This window comes from Chiloscyllium plagiosum, unplaced genomic scaffold, assembly GCF_037043375.1.
Source record: "Chiloscyllium plagiosum isolate Xiang-an unplaced genomic scaffold, Cpla_swu_hap1 HiC_scaffold_40, whole genome shotgun sequence".
Taxonomy (NCBI): domain Eukaryota; kingdom Metazoa; phylum Chordata; class Chondrichthyes; order Orectolobiformes; family Hemiscylliidae; genus Chiloscyllium; species Chiloscyllium plagiosum.
In genome coordinates, this window is record NW_028270178.1 from 25,359,975 (window position 1) to 25,380,366 (window position 20,392).

Here is a 20,392-nt window from a genome sequence, read left to right on the forward strand (position 1 = left end):
TGCATACTGGTAAAAATGTAGTTGAATCTTAACTGCCCTCTGGAGGGCATTAAATGCTGTGCTGACAGTGAAACTCTCATTCCATTTAACCACACAGACGTCTTGCTGCATGACAGAAAAGCCTTTTTAGGTCTCACTTGAAGTACTGTGAGCGAATCCAGGCACCTCAGTGAAGGAAGGATATTTTTACCTTGGAGGGAGTGCAGTGTAGATTTGCAAAAACGATACCTGGACTTTAGGGATTTATGAGGTGGTACTGTACAAATTAGGCCTTATTTCTCTAGAGATTTGGAGAAAGAGTTGATAAAGGTCGAAAATTTCCACTGTTTGTGCATTCCACAATTATGTGACTCAGTCTGTGAATTTGAGCCAGTGCGATCAGGAGAGATGTTCAGAATCACTCCCACACAGAAAAGCTGGTGAAGTTTGTAACTCTTTGGCACAAACGGCATGGATTCTGGATCAGTTATTAATTTTAAATCTGATTTGTTTTTTGGTTAAACATAGGTATTAAGGGATGAGGCACAAGTACGATGTGTATGATGTTAACATGCAGATCAGTAATTGGCAGCTGGAACAGGCTCGTGGGGTTAAATGGCCTGTTGTTATATTGCTATGAAGATTAATCTCCTGCAAGAGTCTTACCAAGGCATTAACATCCTTCCTAAAATGTAGAGCTCAGAAGTGGGCAGAGCTCAGTTTCAACCTCTCACAAGCCATTCGCCTTTCAAGAGTTCAAATCAGGCCTCCTTTTCGCAACTGTGCCTGAAACAGTGAAATCTAAACGGTTAGGAAAATTTCCCTGACCTTTGCATTCGAACTGGAATTTGCATGTTTTTTTTACAAGCCGACCCAACTGCACAGTCATTGCCCAAAAATAAAAGGACATACCCAATTCTTGATCTTCGTATGTCCTCTCCAGAATAGGGCCACTTTATTGATAGTCTCCCTCCGGACCAACCAGAGTAAAGCTTTCTCACTTCCTAAATGATATCTGCCATTTGCCTGCCCCTTTCACTGGTTAACAGTATAAGATGCACCTAGAAATATCCCACAAACTGACAGTGAATAGCTGCAATATTTAGAATACTGCAAGCAGCCCTTTTCTAAATTACTGTCCAACAGGAGATCAGATAGCCAGAGGTTGAAAATTTCACTCTAGATTTTGTTTTTAATTCAATTGACAAACCATGATTTATTTTCAGTGATTGAACGACTGTGATTTTTTCTTAGATATACCCAACAACACTGGAAAAGGACGAGGCCATTCAGACCGTTTTTTGGCATTTCCACTGGAACAGGCAGCCATCCATCTGCGATTTCGCTCCACGGTTGCTGAAAACTCCCTGAGTTTTCCCAGCATTTTCGGTTTTTGTTTCTGATTTACAGCATCTGCAGTTCTTCTGGTTTTCATTCAGTCACTTCTCCAGCCTGTTACACAGGAAGTGGTCATTCAACAGGAGGAGGCAATGGCCTAGTGGAATCATCGCTGGACTGTTCTTGAAGGCGCTCAGGTCATGTTCGAGGGAACTTGAATTCAATACAAGTCTGGAAGCAAAGAATACAAGGATGACCACAAATCTGCTGAGTGTCGGTTCATTTGCGGGCATAACCTTTAGAGAGGGCTACTGCTGTCCTTACATTGTCAGGACGACATGTGACTCCATACCGACAACAATGTGGTTGAAACTTAACTGCCCTAAAGGTAATTAGGGATGGACAATAAATGCTGGCACAAGCCAGTGACTCCCTCATCTCATCAATGAATAAAAAGCCACTTTTAACGTTCAATACAGAGTAAAGAGAGGAGGCAATTAAGTTTAATATCAGAAAGTAAAGAGGAGCAGCAGAAATCCACTTGTCCGCGCTCATATGAGTACAAGACGAGTAGAAGGGTATTACATCAGTCCACACTGCTCTACATGAAAAACACGTAGGCAGGAGAGAAAGGGTAAGTATGAGGAGTGGGGTGTAAGTATGAGGTGCAATGGCAATCGGATGGGGAATGAGGGAGTGGTCAGATATCCCAACTGAATCCAGTTCCACCTGCCAGCATCCGGCTCATTTCCTTCCAACCACTTCCTATTCATACACCCATTCAGTTGCTTTTTAAATGTTACAATTGTACTAACCTCCACAACCTCCTCTATCAAATCATTCTGTACACAAACCACTCTCTGTGAAAAAGTTGTCCCTTCGGGCTCTTTTATATCTTTCCCATCTCACCCTAAGCATTTGCCCTCCAGTTTTGAACTCCCCTAGCCCAGGGAAGCGACTTTGTCTTTTTATCCTAACCATGCCCCTCATGATTTTATAAACCTCGATAAGGCCACTCCTTAGACTCCAGAGAAAACAGCCCTTGCCTATTCAACCTTTCCTTATAGCTCAAATCATCCAGCCCTGACAATATTCTTGTAAATATTTTCTGATTCACAACATCCTTTTGATAAGAAGGAGATCAGAAATGCACACAATACTCGAAAAGTGGCCACAAAAATGTCCTTTACCGCCGCAATGTGACGTCTCAAAACTTGTACTCAATACTGTGACCAATAAAGGATGCATACTAATGGCATTATTCACTATCTTTTCCACCTGTGACTCGACTTTCAAGGAGTTATGAGCCTGCATTTCAAGTTATCTTTGTTTTGCAACACTCCCTACGACCTTACAATTAATTGCATATGTCCTGCTAAGATTTCCCAAAATGCAGCACCTCGCATTTATCTAAATTAAACACCATCCTTCATTTCTCAGCCCATTTGCGAATCTGATCAAGATGCATTTGTATCTGAGGCAACCCTCTTCGCAGTCCACGACATCTCAATTTTTGGTGTCATCTGCAAACTTATTAAGGATACCACTTCTGTCCACATCCAAATCATTTATATAAACGACGAAAAGGAATGGAAAACAGCACCAATCCTTGTGGCAGTCCACTCGTCACAGGCCTCTAGTATGAAAATGAACCCTCCAACGTCACCCTCTGTCTTCTCCTTTGAGCCAGTTCTGAAATGAAATGGTTATTTTTCCCTGTCTTCCATGAGATCTAACTTATCTAAACAGTTCCCCATTGGGTACCTTGGCAGACACCTTACTGAATTCCATATAGATCACGTCCACCATTCTGCCCATATGAATCCTCCTTTTCACTTCTTCAAAAAACTCAATCAAGTCTGTGAGGCATGATTTTACACACACAAAGCCATGCCGACAATTACTAATCAGTCCTTGCCTTTCCAAATACATATGTCTAGATTAGAGTGGTGCTGGAAAAGCACAGCAGTTTAGGCAGCGTTTCTGGCAAAAGCCCTTCATCAGGAATAGAGGCAGGATGCCTACAGAGTAGAGAGATAAACAAGAGCGGTGTTGGGTGGGGGAAAGTAGCATAGCGTATATTGGTGAATGGGAGGTGGGGATGGAGGTGGTTAGAGAAGAGTGTAGAGAAGGTAGCAATGATGAGTACAATGGGTGAATGTGGGTTGGGATGGAGGTAATTGGTCAGACAGGAGGGTGGAGTGGATAGGTGGAAAGGATGCTAAACAGGTAGGATTGGTAATCGGGACGGTGCTGAGCTGGAAGGTTGACGTCAATGTGGATTACACCAGTTTCTTCATTTCCCCTTCCGCACCTCACCCCAGCTCCAACCTGCCAGCTCAGCACCATTCCCATGCCCTGTCCTACATGTCTATCCACGTATCCACTCCCCCTCCTCTCTGCCTATTAGCTCCATCCCCACCTCCATTCACCTATTGTACTCTCTGCAGGATTCTCCCCACACCCACCCTCTCTCATTTATCTCTTCACACTGCAGGCACGCTGCCTGCATTCCTAATGATGGGCGTTTGCCCAAACCGTCGATTTTCCTGCTCCTTGGATGCTGCCCGACCTGCTGTGCGTTTCCAGTACTATTCTAATATTGACTCTGGTTTCCAGTATCTGCAGTCTTTATTTTTATCCTTTTACAGATACATGTACATCCTGTCCCTCAGGATTCCATTCAACAATTTACCGACCATCGACGTCAGACTCACCGTTAAAAAGTACACTGCCTTGTCCTTCCCACACTTCTGAAACAGTGGCACCACTTCAGCAAACTTCCAGTCTTCCAACAAATTTATGACACAGATTTCTCAGCAAGGGGATCATCAATCACGTCCCTAGCTTTTCACAAAGGTCGAGGGTGCACCTTTTCAGGTCCTAAGGTTTTATCCACTTTTATGCATTTCAAGACATCGAGTGCACATTTTCTAGGTGTCGCCATATGTCGCCATATGTTCCATATCCTTTTCCACAGTGAACACTGTTGCAAAATACTAGTTGAGTTTCTCCCCCATTTCCTGCTGCTCCACACAAAGGCTGCCTTGTTCATCTTTGAGGGGCCCTACTCTCTCCCTAGTTACCTTTTTGTCCTTAATGGATTTGTAAAAGCCCTTTGGATTCTTCTTAAATCTATTTGCCAAAACTATCTAATGTCCCCTTTTTGCCCTCCTGATTTCCCTCTCAAATATATTCCTAATTCCTTTACACTCTTTTAAGGATTAATTCGATCTATCTTGTCTATACGTCGCATATGCTTCCTTCTTCTTCTGAACCAAACCCTCAATTTCTTTAGTCATCCAGCCTTCCCAATACCTGCCAGCCTTTCCTTTCACCCAACCGGGAATATACCTTTTCTGAACTCTCGCTATCTTATTTCTAAAGGCTTCCCATTTTCCAGGCTTTCCTTTACCGCCAAACATCTGCCTCCAAACAGCTTTTGAAAGTTCTTGCCTAATACCATCAAAATTAACCTTCCTCCAATTTAGAATTAGAACTTTTAGAGCTGGTCTCAGTATTTAAAACTTATAGAATTATGGTCGCTGGCGCCAAAGTGCTCCTCCTTAGTGTCCTGCCCTCCCTTATTTCCCAAGAGTAGGTCAAGTTTTGTACCATCTCCTGTCGGGACATGCACATACTAAATCCGAAAAATCGATTGTCCCCACTTTACAAATTCCTCTCCATCTAATCCTTATTGCACTCTATTACTCTGCATTTCATCATTTTTTTCTATTTCCCATTATTTAATAATCTCTATAAACCTGTATGTAGTTCATGCGCTTCTCTAGTGTTTAATTCTCTCCCGATAACCCTGTTTTCCCCTTCTCTTTCTCTCTGTATTTAAGCCTTTATCTGTGTTCCATCCCCATTCTTCACTCCTTCTAATTACTCCTCTCCCTTTCAGTCTTAATTTAGCCTCCACTATTTTTCTTTACGCAACCCAATCAATCTGTGTTTGATCGTCTCCATTTCCTTGTGTTTTTAATGCTGTTGCGAATTTTATGTTCTCACACTTACTCTCTAAACCACCCGGTCAATTTAAACTGCATACATGCCAACCATTAATGTTTACTCTATATTCAACTTTCTCCCTATTACTCTCTAATTCGCCCTCTCACTATTGTTCTTTGTTTAATCCTCCCCACTCTGGATTTAGCCATTTCTGTTGCTTTGCATTTAGCCATGTCCCTGCTACGCTGTATACAACGGTCTCCTCATTAGACTATATTTATTTCTTTTTCTGTTACTCAGTGTTAACGCCCCTTCCTTTTCTCCTTCCGTAACTCCCCTGTATTCAACTCTCTCCCTCCTATTCTGTATTATATCCGCTCACGTTCCGCAAAGGTAATAATCCATCATCAAGTCACTCTGCATTCACACTTGCATAGTACATGCTGCTGACCCAGCCAATGCAAAGCTGGTTCATTGATTGAACATAACCCCTGACAGTCCTGTTTACATCTGTCAGCCAGAACTCCGAGATGTTAACAGGGTAACAGCCCAAAACAGGGGATTCATATTCAATGAGATCCATCTGGCTGACTTCAGTACAATCCCTGCAGCTTGTCCTGAATTAACCTTCTTCCTGTGTCCCTGTAATCTGAAATCACCCGCTTATTCCATGTATACTTCTACCCCTATTAATTTACTTTAAATGCTCTCCATTTTCTGTCTTTAACCCTCCCCTTTTCCTGCATTTAACTCTCTCCCTATTATTTTTCAACTAACCCCCCTATGTAGTCTATTCATTCTCTCCCCATTATTCTCACCCTATTACAACATTTAACCATCTCTTGCTCTGTATTTATCCATCCCTTTTTTCAATTTGCTCTTTAATTACGGCCCTTCACATTCACCTCCATTCCAGAATATGTGTTTAACCTCTACAATTACCAGAGACAGTTTTCCCGACATGATCATCTCGCACATCCGCTAAAACGCGACAGTCACTGCTCTGTGCTGCCACGCTTTTGCCCAATGCTGAGACTGCAGATCCATCCCAAAGTGCTGAAGGAGCTCAGCAGCAGCCCCACACTATCAGATACAGTATTACTGATGGGAAGTAGAAACGCACACCTTTAACATGAACTAATACAGTGATGATGTATAAATATGAACGGCTACAATATACCACAGGATTTACACAAAAGCAGGAACAATTGTAATGTGAAACAATATTTCGATATAAACTCAAACGTCGTCAATACAAACAAACTTAAGATCCAATGTACAATCATATTCAATTTAAACACAATCAAAGGTGTTGAAATGTTGAGATAGATGGGAAATACTGTCCAAACTCCAGGAAAGCATGTCGAGGCTACTCCTACTGCAGACAATGGGGATTGATGTCACAGACGATCTCCAACGCGTGAACTTCAAAAGCAGTTTTTAAAACAAATTGCTATGATTACCTCAATTCTTACAAGTTGAGTATTAACTTCAGAAGCACAAAGAAGCTCACTGCTTATTTACTCAAAGATTTGTTAGTGACTTCTTGAATCTGCAATTAAGGAAGGTACCCTTAACTGAGGAACATTCAGCTTTACTTGAATAAATTTTGTAACTTCTTAGTCCTTCTAAAATCCTGGAACTGGGTGGAAGTTTAGAGTGGTGCTCATGAGAAGGGAATGAAAGATTTGATCAATCACTTGACTGATGAGTGAAAAGTTCGTGTTCACTGCAGACCAGAAGGGTTGGTTTAAAAAAAAGGTCTGAATAGACTACTTAAAGCTGAGTACATTGACACTCAGAGATGAAAATGTGTTGCTGGAAAAGCGCAGCAGGTCAGGCAGCATCCAGGGAACAGGACAATCACGTTTCGGGCATAAGCTCTCCAGCATCTGCAGACCTCACTTTATCCCCTACATTGACACTCAGCTGTGTCTTAGCTCCAGGAAGAAGTTTCATGGAGTTCCAGTTTAAAAGTGGAACTCACAAGTCACTTAACCAAGTATTAGATTCTGCTGTGAGTATAATACAGGACATGTTTTCTCTGTCATGTCACCAGGAGTACTGCATTGTCCAATAGATAAAAGACAATTTCTTTCTTTTCATTTATGCATTTCTTTGAAATTAATGAGATTACACATTTATTGTGTGTTCATTGCCTTTGAATCTTCATCAGAAGTACGTAGCTTGATTTATTCTATTGTATCATCATTTTTTATAACAAACTCCTGTTTTTGCTGAAACAATCCAGCATTGGGCATGTGCAATTCAGGAAGAGATCACGTGGTTAAACCAAAACAAATTAGATTGTATTCTATCAAGCTGGATTTCCATCTGGGCTCTGGCTTGGTCTGTGATTACATCATCTGGTATCACAACAGAGGTGAGACTATTAAACACATCATCTGACTGTGAGGAACTGATTAACTAGCCCTGTACCTCGATCAGAGTGTGCCCCAACAGTTCCATTATATACCCTAGATCCTGACCAGACATCCATTTTGAGACATAATACCATATTACCACTCCCCAAATTACTGTCCGGTCAGCCTGCACCAGAGCCAATCCACAACAAATTCCCTCACCCCCTGCCTTCCGGTAACACTGGAATTACATGAGACATTGGATCACTCAGCTGCAGTTTTATGCACACCTCTGGTGACTACCTAACAGCGAGGACAGAATTACACTGAGGAGAGAACGGGGTGATTTACAAGAATGTTGCTAATACATGGAAATTAGTGCAGCATTGAGGAAAGAAGGACAGGTCAGGTTCAGTTTTCCCAGAACAGAAAAAAAGAAAGGTAATGTGTTTAAGCGTCCAAGTAATTTGCATCTTGAATTGAGACCTGTCACCCTGAATGGAGGATCATTTCCCAAGGTTACAAGAGGTATACTGATTGATGGAAGGGTTACAGAGACATGAGAACTAACCCTTTCATCCAGAGGGTGATCGTATATCTGGAATTCACTTCCCAGTTTCGGGGGGAGGGGATGCTTCAGCTGGCAAAGTTCAACTGATTTAAAGGAAACTTGGATCTGCATCTGAAGTGAAGTTATCTTCAAGGGACAATCTGCTGGAAAGTGGGATGAGAACAGATAGATTGTTTATTCAGCCGATCCAGACTTGAATTACTTCTTTCAATGCCACAACTAACCTGTGGTTGTTTGGGATTGTGGAAAGGCTGAGGGGCGTTAAAGCGAATTCACTGAGTGGGCGGAATGGCCTGACTCTACTGTACATTTCCAGGAGTTCTAAAGAATGGTTGGAACACTGTGGGTTGTTAATGTGTAATCCAGAGGCTGTGGTTACCTTCCAGATGCTCCTTGAAGAAAAGACTGTAGCTTCGTAATTCTTACAAAACATGAAGGAGGGGAACAATTTTAATTGAGTTCTCAGGCACGCATGGTAGAAAAGAGCAGCTGCAGTTCTCTGGGCGAGCAGAAGGAGCAGACTCGAAGGGAGGAAAGGCCTCCTGCTGCTCCTTATCTGTGTAAGCTTGTGTCTTTCAATTCGCCAGTTAATCAGGGATAGCATCGTGTTCCTGAATGTGGTGATTGGTGACCCATCCTGTTTCATCCATTCCCATCCACTGCTGCGTGTTTCTCCTCAGACGCATGTAATGGTGCTGATGGTTTCTTGACCGTTCATATACAATCCCTGCACTGGCAACACTGCGGCTGCCTCTGGCTCTCTCTCAATTGTTTTGCTGAGTCATTAAGTGAAGAATTTACGTGACCAGTTGGTGCACTGCATTCATGAACTTTGCTCTGAATTGGGCAGAGTCACTGCATAAAATAATGTGTTTGTGCTGCACCTGAAATCTTCCAGCATTTCTCCGACGTACGTAAAAACAGATATCTGTATTTCCCACAATTTGTCTCTTTAAAGTTGAAGTTTAAAATGTTTTAACCGTTCACTGACCACAACTATGAAGCTGATGGATAGAGCGAAGAGGGAAATCACCGACTCCCTTCGGCTCTGCATATCTGTGTCCTTGTGACTCTCTCCCTTCCTCTGATTTTCAACGTCTTTCGGTCTCGACTGGCCACCAAGACGTGCCTGACCGTCAGAATGTTCCTCAAAACATTTAACAGAAATCGGATTAAAGAGGTTAAAACAATTTCAAACCACTTAAACACCAACCTCCATGAATCAATAAAATAACTTGAGTTTATATCGATGTACCATGGAACATTATCAACTGTCCTCCAAGCTTGATTATTAAAATAGAAGTGAATCTTTTTTTGAACAGAACAAAATTCCAGTAATAGCAAGAAATGCAGCCAAGGCTTTTGCTTTCCAATATTTTCTCTTCAGTTTCAGGCAGCAAATGACCGCAAAATGATCAAAGGAGAAAAGGACAGTGAAACAGACGGAGCACTCTGTGGCTGGAATGACCAGCACAAATATAAAGCTGTACGCAGGCGTGATGTCCAGTAAACACCTTGGAAAGTCAAAGTGGTTGACTGCCGCAATGAACAGGAAATCCGACTTTGCCACGTCAACAGGCAGCAAATTTTGCATTTCGAGGGGCTGCACTTTCCCCACGAGGAAACCAGAATTGCCAGGAAATTAACTGGAAGAGACAGAAGGTAAAATGGAAATTGGAAATTACTGATCAAACAATCTCTGCTCTGCCCAGAGGACAATGGAAGATGCTACCACCTAACTCGGTCAGGAGGGAGAGTTCAGATCTCACATTTAAACATGACAGCGACAAGTGTGATTCGTTTCAAAGCTGATCAATCCTGGCTTTAACTAATTGGGCAGAGGCACTTGACACGACGAGAAGACGAATAATTTTAAAGGTGAAAGGTAAGTGGTTTTGAGGGGATTGGCAGAAAAGGCTCTCAACCAGAGCGTGAGGTGTATCTTGTGATTCAGTGCTTCAGACTTTACCTAGATGAACATTTGAAGTTTCATAACATTCAAGATGATGAGTATGATTCCAAGAATTGCTGCTGGGCGGCAGGTTGGGAACTGAAATGTTGTAATCAAATCAATCAAAGAACCGTGGTTTCTTGTAACATGAAAAAGAATCAAAAGTAACTGGTTAAACTCAGCAGGCACGACAGCATCTGTGGAAAGATAAACAACGTGACCAGGACATCTGCATCTGAAAATGGGTAACCGGATTTTAAACATCATCACAAATTTCTCTCGGCACAAGATCCATTCGTTGCAAATAAAGGAGAGGCATTCATTTCAAAAATTGAATTGAGTTTCAGTTTGTTGATATTCATCTACTATGAAACATTTTTTCGACTGCACTTAGCATACCGGGGTTTGGTCTGGGTGCTGTATTACAAAAAAAGCTGAGTTTTTGTACTTGAGAAGATGTCATTATTCGATGGAAAATGCGAACACAGCTGACAAATTGTGTTTCATCATTAAAGGCACCAAACACGATCTAAGCCCTCTCTGTGAGAATAAAGTGAGGAACTGTTAACTTACAGAGTCCCGCATGGCCTGATTTGGGTAGACAACAATTCCTTATAACGTTTAGTAAATATTCAAATTTTGCTTGGAAATTGAGTCAACAAAGAGCACAAATTTCAAATAGGGAAATATAACCTTTCTCTTGTATTTTCTGCATTGCCTGACTTATTTTTTTTTAAATTGGCTTGTTGACGTTTCTTCAATAATGTACACAATGGCAAAACAAACACAGTCCACTATTGCGATTACTGAATGTGGCTGTTCTAATTCATGTATAATAAAATATAATATGATATAATTCCGTCCTCTCTGACTCCCAGTTATGTTCTGGTCATGTTAGGAGTAATTATAATATAAACTGATAAATGCTAATCCCTAGTTCATGGATAGAACGTGATTTCACAATATTTCTTTAAAAAACAACTACCTTTTAGAATGTGAAAAACTAAACAAGGCAAGCAATATTAACCTAATGTTAAAATTCATAGATTCGTGTGTTTTAAACTCTGTTAAAAGTGTTCCTCCTCTTCATGCATTGTAAAAAGATGCTGCAGTCATTTCTTCAAGGAGCAGCTGGAAGGTAACCATAGCCTGTGGAATTCACATTAACAACACACAGTGTTCCAACCATTCTTTAGAACTGCTGGAAATATACAGCCCATTAAGTGAATTCGCTATAATGCCCCTCAGCCTTTCTACAATCCCAAACAACCGCAGGTTAGTTATGGCAATGAAAGATGTCATTCACGTCTGGATCAACTGAATAAGCCATCTACCTGCTCTCAGGAGAATCGATGTTTCGGGCATTAGCCCTCCTTCAGGAATGAGGAGGGTGTGCCTAGCAGGCTCAGGTAAAAGGAAAGGAGGAGGGACTTGGGGAAGGGGCATTGGGAATACGATAGGTGGAAGGTGGTTAAGGTGAGGGTGATAGACCGGAGAGGGGGTGGGGCGGAGAGGTCGGGAAGAAGATTTCAGGTCAAGAAGGCAATGCTGAGTCTGAGGGTTGGGACTGAGAAAAGGTGGGGGTGGGGAAATGAGAAAGCTGGAGAAATCTGCATTCATCCCTTGTGATTGGAGGGTTCCCAGGCAGAAGATGAGGCGCTCTTCCTCCAGGTGCCATGTTGCCAAGGTCTGACGATGGGGGATGCCAAGGACCTGCATGTCTTTGGCGGAGTGGGAGGAGGAGTTAAAGTGTTCAACCACGGGGCGGTTGGTTTGGTTGGTGCGAGTGTCCCAGAGGCGTTCTCTGAAATGTTCTGCAAGTAGGCGGCCCATCTCCCCAATGTATAGGAGACCACATCGGGTGCAGCGGATGCTGTCAATGATGTGTGTGGAGGTGTAGGTGAATTCCTGATGGATATGGAAGGATCCCTTGGGGCCTTGGATGGAGGTGAAGGGGGAGGTGTGGGCGCAAGTTTTGCATTCCTTGCGGTTGCAGGGGAAGGTGCTGGGAGTGGAGGTTGGGTTGGTGGGGGGGTGTGGTTCTGATGAGGGAGTCGTGGAGGGAGTGGTCTTTCTGGAACGCTGATAGGGTGGAGAGGGAAATAGATCCTTGGTGGTGGGGTCTGTTTGGAGGTGGCAGAAATGACGAAGGATGATACAATGTATCTGGAGGTTGGTCAGGTGGTAGGTTCTGTCCTGGTGGCGATTGGAGGGATGAGGTTCAAGGGTGGAGGAACAGGAAGTGGAGGAGATGCGATGGAGAGCATCATCAACCACATCTGAGGGGAAATTGTGTTCTTTGAAGAAGGAGGCCATCTGTGTTGTTCAGTATTGAAGTTGGAGCAGATGCAGTGAAGGCGAAGGAAGTGAGAACATGGGATGGCGTTTTTATAAGGGGCAGGGTGTGGCGTTTTTACAGGGGGCAGGGTGTGGCCATCCCTTCCAACTCTATGCAGTTTCCAATTGAAAGGGGGATTTCCTGAAATTTCCCTGAAAAACTGAAAAGGTGTGCAAAAGAAAGTTCAAATTCCCAGACAGTTACATCGGTATCCGCTGGGATGGGGATTTTACAGAGTCCTTGGAATCTGACACTAAGTCACTAATCACCTGTCCTTGTGTGAAGGTGATCTCAAAATACCCATGTATCATTGCCAATGATGGCGTGAATCGACAGAGAATCCTCAGACAAATTCACATCAATTCAATCATGAAAGCCACTTACCAGGAATTGCTAAAATCGTAAGGATTGTTTAAAACATTTTCTGCACATGATTAATATAAAACATCATTTTCTGCCTGAATCTCTTGATGTAGGCAATCACTCTCTACTCACTGCTGAGGTGATTCAATCTCAAAGTGTTTTATTAATACGTGCGGACTTCGTCTGGGGGACTGTTACATGACAATGTGGTTCAATTCACTTTTAAAAAAAATTGAACAAGCAGGTGACGATGGTGAGTTAACTCCCAGTTGTGACAAAGTACTTTTAGAACTGAGGTTTATTGGTTCAAATCTCAATTGCTCAATGGCCAGTATTGTGAAATGCATTTTGGGTAAGTTGAAAATATCACTACAGCGTGTAAGAAGGCCGATCGAGGCTACACTGACCCTTCAAAGAAATCTCACTCAGACCCAGCCCTTGATACTGTGAGGCAGCAGAGTGTCACCGTATATGTCAACATTGACAAAGCAACACTATCCAGCCCACTTTACAAACTCCTTTTAGTTCGGTTCATCATTCCTTGCCTTGGGCCATTTGGAAATTAAATTCCGGCTGTTGAGCATCTCTCTGAGAACTTTCTCATCAACACTGGAATGTGGCTTCCCTGATTATCAGTGGCTATTCTGTGATGGGATGATAGTTGGTTAATGGAGATAACACATTGCAGGTTTTAACAAATCCGACATCGCAATGGAATTCCTCACCTTGCATGATTACGACTTCTCAATCGAACATAACTTCTTCAATGAAGGCAATACTTGAAACAAGTAAAATATTCACTGAAAATTGCCCTCAAAAGTTACATAAACTCAAATCAATACAGATCATCCCACCATGACGAGACTATCCTGGAGATGTCTGCGATCTGACTCTGACACACACACGATCTATGCAGCAGCAGATAGGTGTGATTGTAACCTGCACATGTATAGTGAAGAAACCGAAAGCATCTGACTGATGATGCGATGGCACTGTTTGAAGGGAGATGGAGAGGTGAGGTCAGGGAGAGATTTGCACATGCACGGATGCAGAAATGTCAAATTGCAGAAATGTTTGTTCGGGGGTTAGTACTGTCTATGAGGCCTGAAGTGATGGGGAAATGGGACTTGGTGTGAAAAGATAACGGAGAGAAAACAGAGAGCAGGTATAAATATATCATTATCAGCTAGTCAGGTAGGTATTAGTGAGTCCCACAGGGACTGCTACTTGAGACACAGTCATTGAAACTCTCTATCAATGACTGAGACGATGCAATCATGTGTTACATTGCCTGACACAATATTCGGTGTGACATTAAAGGACAAGGAGGACAAAGGATCGCTGATAAGTGGAAGTTATGGTTCAGTGAGTGAACAAGCACAAAATAGGCCATGCAATATAATGTGGAGAAATGTATTGTTCCTTCATTTCAGTCTTGGAAAGCGTTCAATCTATACATCGATAAATGTATAGATTGTTAAGTTAGTTCTAAATCAAGAGCAAACAAGATACCTCTCTGTTCATTCAGTGCGAGTAAATCCCAATATTACATTTAAATGTTTATTCCTCTCAGATCTTTCTAAATTTGAGGAGCACAACACTGGGTTTGTGCCATTTCACTTCCTCGACATCAGTGGACAAACCCCAAATAGCTGACTGACTCAGAATCCTCTGTCCTGACTTGACAGAGTCCAGGATGAAATATTGCCTCAACAGTGTCCACGGTTATGGACGTCACAGACCAAATTCAGCACATCTTGCATGTGGAGTAGGCTTGGGGTGAGAAAGGGACACGAGCTTGTTAATGTGGAATGTGAAGACCGAGAGGTTCTGGTTGGCATTGTCACCAGAAGTGCTTGGCAACGTCGTAACCCTTCAAAGTCCAGCATCCTATCCTCAATCACCCTTCATTTCAAAATGCATTACCTTTTTCAATAAGCTTTCACTGAGTCAGCGATTCAGCATCTCAATATCCTTGACATTCACCCTATGACATCAGCTCGGTGTCCCTGACTGGACCCAAGTAACAGCACCAGTCAGGGAACACATATCCCATGTGATCCTGCTGACTGACCTCATTATGATGACAAATAGAAACAGGAATGAATTTTTGGAAGTAAAAGTCTGCTAATTGGTGAAGAGACTGAAAAGCTGATCCCCAGTTACTCCGTGTGCTCATTTAAGGTGATGAACAAATGGTGAGAAATGTTTGTTCCAGGAAGAAGGACTGTGGACTTCTCAATTATTGCTGATGTGTCGGGACAAGGCGTAATTTGAATACATCGGAAACGTGGCTTTCTGTTTACCTAGATGGGGATTGCTATGCTTCTGGGGAGATATGGTTCCACCATTATGGAATATTAGGTCAAACCTGTCAGAAGGTTGGGAACTTGGGATCAAACAGAATTAACAGAGATGTGTAGCTGGGCATGAGAAGTCGACATTCTGCGAGTGAAAGCAGAAAGCAGCAGAAACACGTTCTGGATCTGGAAAGATGTTCTGCTAAAGAATCTTGGTCTTCCGCATCAAACACTTTCCTCACATGGCTCACAGATTTGGGAACAGGATTCCTTCTGGAGTGTGTTTTTTTTTAATTTTCGGGAGATCCACAACAACATATGAATTAAGTGAAGCAGATACTGTTGACAGCTCACCATTATTATTTATTAGCTGTGATGATGCGTGAGGTATTTGATCTGAAAAAGATTGGAAGAGCATGTCAAAACCATGAACTGCTTATAATCAGTCAAGACCTTAAAGCCACATGGCACATTGAAATGACTAATTCCAGGGTGGCCTGGTAGTTCCGTGGTTTGCTCTGCTCACGCACAACACCCGGGATCCAGGTTGCGATTCCAGCCTCAGGTAACTGTCTGTGAGGTGTTTGCACACTCTCCCGATGTCTCTGAGGGTTGCCTCAGGCTTCTTTCCACAATGCAAAGGTGTGCCGGTCAGGTGAATTGGCTATGTTAAGTTGCCCAATGTGTTCAGAGGCACCAGGTTGTTTGCATTAGCTCTTGGAATGGGTTTAGTTGTGATGCTCTTGGACAGTTGGTATGGTCTTGTTGAGCTGAAGGGCCTGTTTCCACACTGTAGGGATTCTAATTAGTCACATGTTGCAGCACTGAGTCAAAACAAGATGACAGGTGTAAGCAGGGTGCAAATTTTCATTCTTTCTGTAAAAATTATGAATACCATGCGATAGCATTATTGTGTTGGGAACAGTGATCTCAGAATCCTCGTTATTGTTAAGATGGAGAATGAAGAAATTAATTCTGAAACCCAGATCCTGAATCTACATAAAGAGAACAACAATGAATTGATGCATAAATAGGCAATGATGGATTGAGCTATCTCACTAAAAATGTAGTCAGTGCGTAGGCATTAGTTAAAGAATAAGAAAATGAAAACAATTATTCACTGCCCTCTCATGCAAAAGTAAAACAGGAAAGGAGAGAGTGAGCAGCACTGTCTGACTCTAAATCTGATCAGAAAACTTTGTGATTCCCATCCATGTATTGCGACTGCACTAACGATGTTTATGTCGATCAGTCAGATATATTCGCAGGTTCCATCCACAAAGCCCAGTTTGGAGATGTGCGATATCTTATGAAAAGCATTCTCTTCGTCCAGGTTGATGAAGCAGGCGTCCACCTCTCCACCCTGCACATGGACGATCCTATCCCTTAGGAGTACGAGAGTCTCACAAGTCATCCTGCCCGCGACAGATGACCTTAGACAGGATTCTGGAAACTTTATTTAACAGGGAAGCACTTTTCATCAGTCGTTCCTCTCCCCCTTCTCATTGTAGATGTGGTGGATGATATCTTTGCTCATGGGATCACACAGGCTACCTGTTCGAAGCAGACTATTGTACATTTTCAGAAGGTCCTGGTCAATAAGTCCACAGAGGTAAATACAATTCGGCCGATAAGCTATCACTTCAGGGAATTTTACTCATGTCTAAGGACTCAAGGGCCATGGTCAACTCATGCAGAGCTGGTTAAGCCTCTCCTGTGGGCTGTTGGCTTAGAACTCCATGATAGAGTACAGGAAAGACTGGGATGGCTGTGCGGTCTGTGGGCTGCATGACATGTAGTTTGGCATAAAATCATTTACTGATCCTTAGGTTGTCAGATTGGAATTACTGAGCCATGTTCTTCTTTTAGGCTGTGGAACACAAAGCTCTACCTCTATACTTTCTGGATGACTAAACGTGAGCACGTCTCATCCTGCTCTGCACTGGGAGATTATCTTGGAACTTTTGAGCTAAGAATGAGGCCGACAGGCTCTTCACCTTCTGAGATCGTCTGTGACATCGATCCCCATCATCTGCAACAGGACGACGCTATGCACGCTTTTCTGGAATTTGGACCTTTTTTCCCGTCTCTGCCACCTTTTCAACATCTTTGTGGATAAAGAACCTCCTGTTGTCCCACTTGACCGTTTCCCGCACTCTAATATAAACTCAAAGACTGGCTTCACAGTTCTCCAAACTATGAAATCCGTTTTCCTCAACGGTTTCTGGGTTGAGCAATTTTACATTCAGGTTCTGCGTTCCCGTGATGGCCAGTAGGTGGCAGTGGTTAGAAAAGAATGTCAGCTTGAAGTGGCGGGATCTGAGCGAGAACACTGGGTAAGTGCGGACTGCAGATGCTGCAGATTAGACTCAAGATCAGAGTGGTGCTGGAAAAACACAGCAGGTCAGGCAGCATCGAAGCAGCAGGAAAATCGCCGACTCGGCAAGAGCCCTTCATCAGGAATTGCTTCAGTGCAGAGGATATTAGTTTACAGTGAGAGAGACACTCACTGAGATCTTTGTGGAGAGAGGGGTAGAACATTTTCAAGTTTGGGATCCTTGCAAGAGGATTCGCAGTAAGGTTAGAATCAACTATGTGAAAGTGAGGACTGCAGATGCTGGAGATCTGAGACTAGATTAGAGTGGTGCTGGAAATGCACAGCAGGTCAGTAGTCCTGATGAAGGCCTCCTGCCCGAAACGTCGACTTTCCTGCTGCTCGGATGCTGACTGACCTGCTGTGTTTTTCAGTACCACTCTAATCTTGACCCTGAGTGAGAATATGCCGGATACAAACAGGAAATCTATCCTTGAGCAGATAGCACCTTGGCCAAGACCAGGTGTATCCAGGCTGCGATCCATCTGCAGCGGGGTGCGGAAGTTATGCAGTTTTAACCGTTTGCATCAGGAATCTGGACGTAGTATCCGGTTCATTGTCAGCATCGTCCATCTGCATCAATGATGCAGTTGAAGGCTCTGCCCAGAATGACTGGCCTGGACATCGCCAGCAGCAGTGGGAACTGCTGCAGGACATTCAACTGCGCACGCTTTACCATTGGCGTATACATGAATTAGTCTCTGGGGAGTGTTCCTGTACGAAGCCTTTGCTACACGGAGGAGCCCCATTACCACCGCCTCCTTAACCTCGGAGATGGTGAAGTTGCCATCTCACAGCAGAATGCACGGGCCAAAGGAACGGTATTGTGTTCCCCCGATCATATCGAAGGCCTGCGGACCATTAAGCTCGACACTTTCCTGGAGCTGGTGGAGTGGTGAATTCTACACTCCTGCAGAAACAGGAGGTCCGTCTTCAAGGTGGCCAGGTGAAAACGGCAATTTCACACCCCATTGTGGGAGTATATAGAATTACCAAGAGACCCGAACTCTGTTCACCCACGCTCTGGTCACCAGAGGCCTCGCTGCATCCCAGTGCGGTGTGGGCGAACGTTTTGACAGTTGCCAGACCGAGTCAGTTGTCTCCTGGGGTGGTGCTCTGGTCACCGGGGAGCTCCCTGTGTTCCCTTGGTGTGTGGGCAAATGTTGGAGTCTGTCAGGGTGGGCAGGTGGCAGCCAATGTGTTTCCCTTTTTCAGTTGTTTCTCAGTGGTATGCACCACAACCCCCCCTCCCCCCATCCCCCTCTTCCTCCATTGATTCGTTCTGTTCAGGTCGAGGTTGCTGTGTGAACTAATGGGAGAGGCTGAATAGGCTGGGGCTACTCTCCCTGCAGACTCAGAGGCTGAGTGGTGACCTTATAGAAGTTTATAAGGTCTTCATCTTAGCGTTCCGTGGGGTGAACGTTCGATGGCCGAGGTAATGTCTAAAGAACGTCACCTCTGCTTTCGTGAATTCAATTTTGTTTAAGTTCGCAACTAGTTTTGCTTCATGTCGTCGTTTAAAGACCTCTGCCAATTGTACCACGTGGTCTTTCCAGGACCCAGTAAAGATGACTGCATTGTGCAAATAGACTGCACAGTTTTTTAACCCAACCACAACTCTGTTCATGAGTCTTTGGAATTTGGCTGATATATCTTCATTCCAATAGGCATCACTTTGAATTGATAATGCCCTTTTGGGGCGGCAAACACAGAAATATATTTCGCTGTCTCTTATAAAGGTTCCTGCCAATAACCACGCAGTAAGTCCAACTTTGTGATGTAACTGGCTTGTCCAACTTTCTCTCTACATTCCTACAATATCACTGCTGGATATGAATTCAATTTTGTTAAAGCATTGAACTTCCAATAGCCCACGCAAAATTGTTGAGTCCCATAAGGTTTGGGAACTAACCCGATCAGTGAACTCCACTTGCTCTGACACTGATGATAACTTCATTTAGCATCGCCTTCACTTCCTTCTGGACCTGTCTAGATTTGAAAGGATGAAGCCTATAGGGGTGTTCTTTTCAGAGAACAGTTTTTCCGACACCCACGTCATGTAAAATAGCATTAGTCCTCTTTACTTATTCCTGAAATGTCCTCATACTGCTGTAACAAACATTTCAACTATTTTCTTGACTCCTGAGACAGATAATTTACTCACCTATCCCACTTCTCAAGAACGTCCTCATTATTCAATATATCTTGAGGCATAGCGAATTCCACAACACCTGGATTTGGTTCCTCACTTTGTGGGGCAGTAAATAACACCTGTTTCTCCAATTCCTTCTCCCTATTATGATAAGTCTTCAACATGTTCACATTACATACATGATACAGTTGTTTTTCCATCTGGCGTCTTTGCCAGGCAGTTCACCTGACTCAGCTTTTTCTCAATTTGTTCAGGACCACTAAACCTGGTTTTGAAGGGATCTCTTATGGCTGGTAACAGTACTAATATGTCATCCCCAAGGGGAATGATATGAATCTCAGTACCTTTATCTGCCCCATGCTTAATTCTATACTGTGCCCTCTTTAGGTGCTGTTTACCTCGCTCACCTCCTCAAATTTATCTCTCCCTCACATCTGGTACGTAATCCAAGTGTGAGATCTCTCTTTAATTAATTTCAAAGGGCCTCTCACTTCATAGCTGAATGTTAACTCAAAGTAGGTAGATTCCAGTTGGGGTATCTTTAATGGCAAACAGTACGAATGGATACTGCTATCGTAGTAATTTGGATAAAACTGAGAGTCTGCTCTCAACATGTTCTTCAGGGTCTGATGCCACCTTTCTCAGGCTTTCTGAGATTTAGGATTATTTGCAAGTCTGACATGTATGGCAAACGTTAACCGTATCTTTA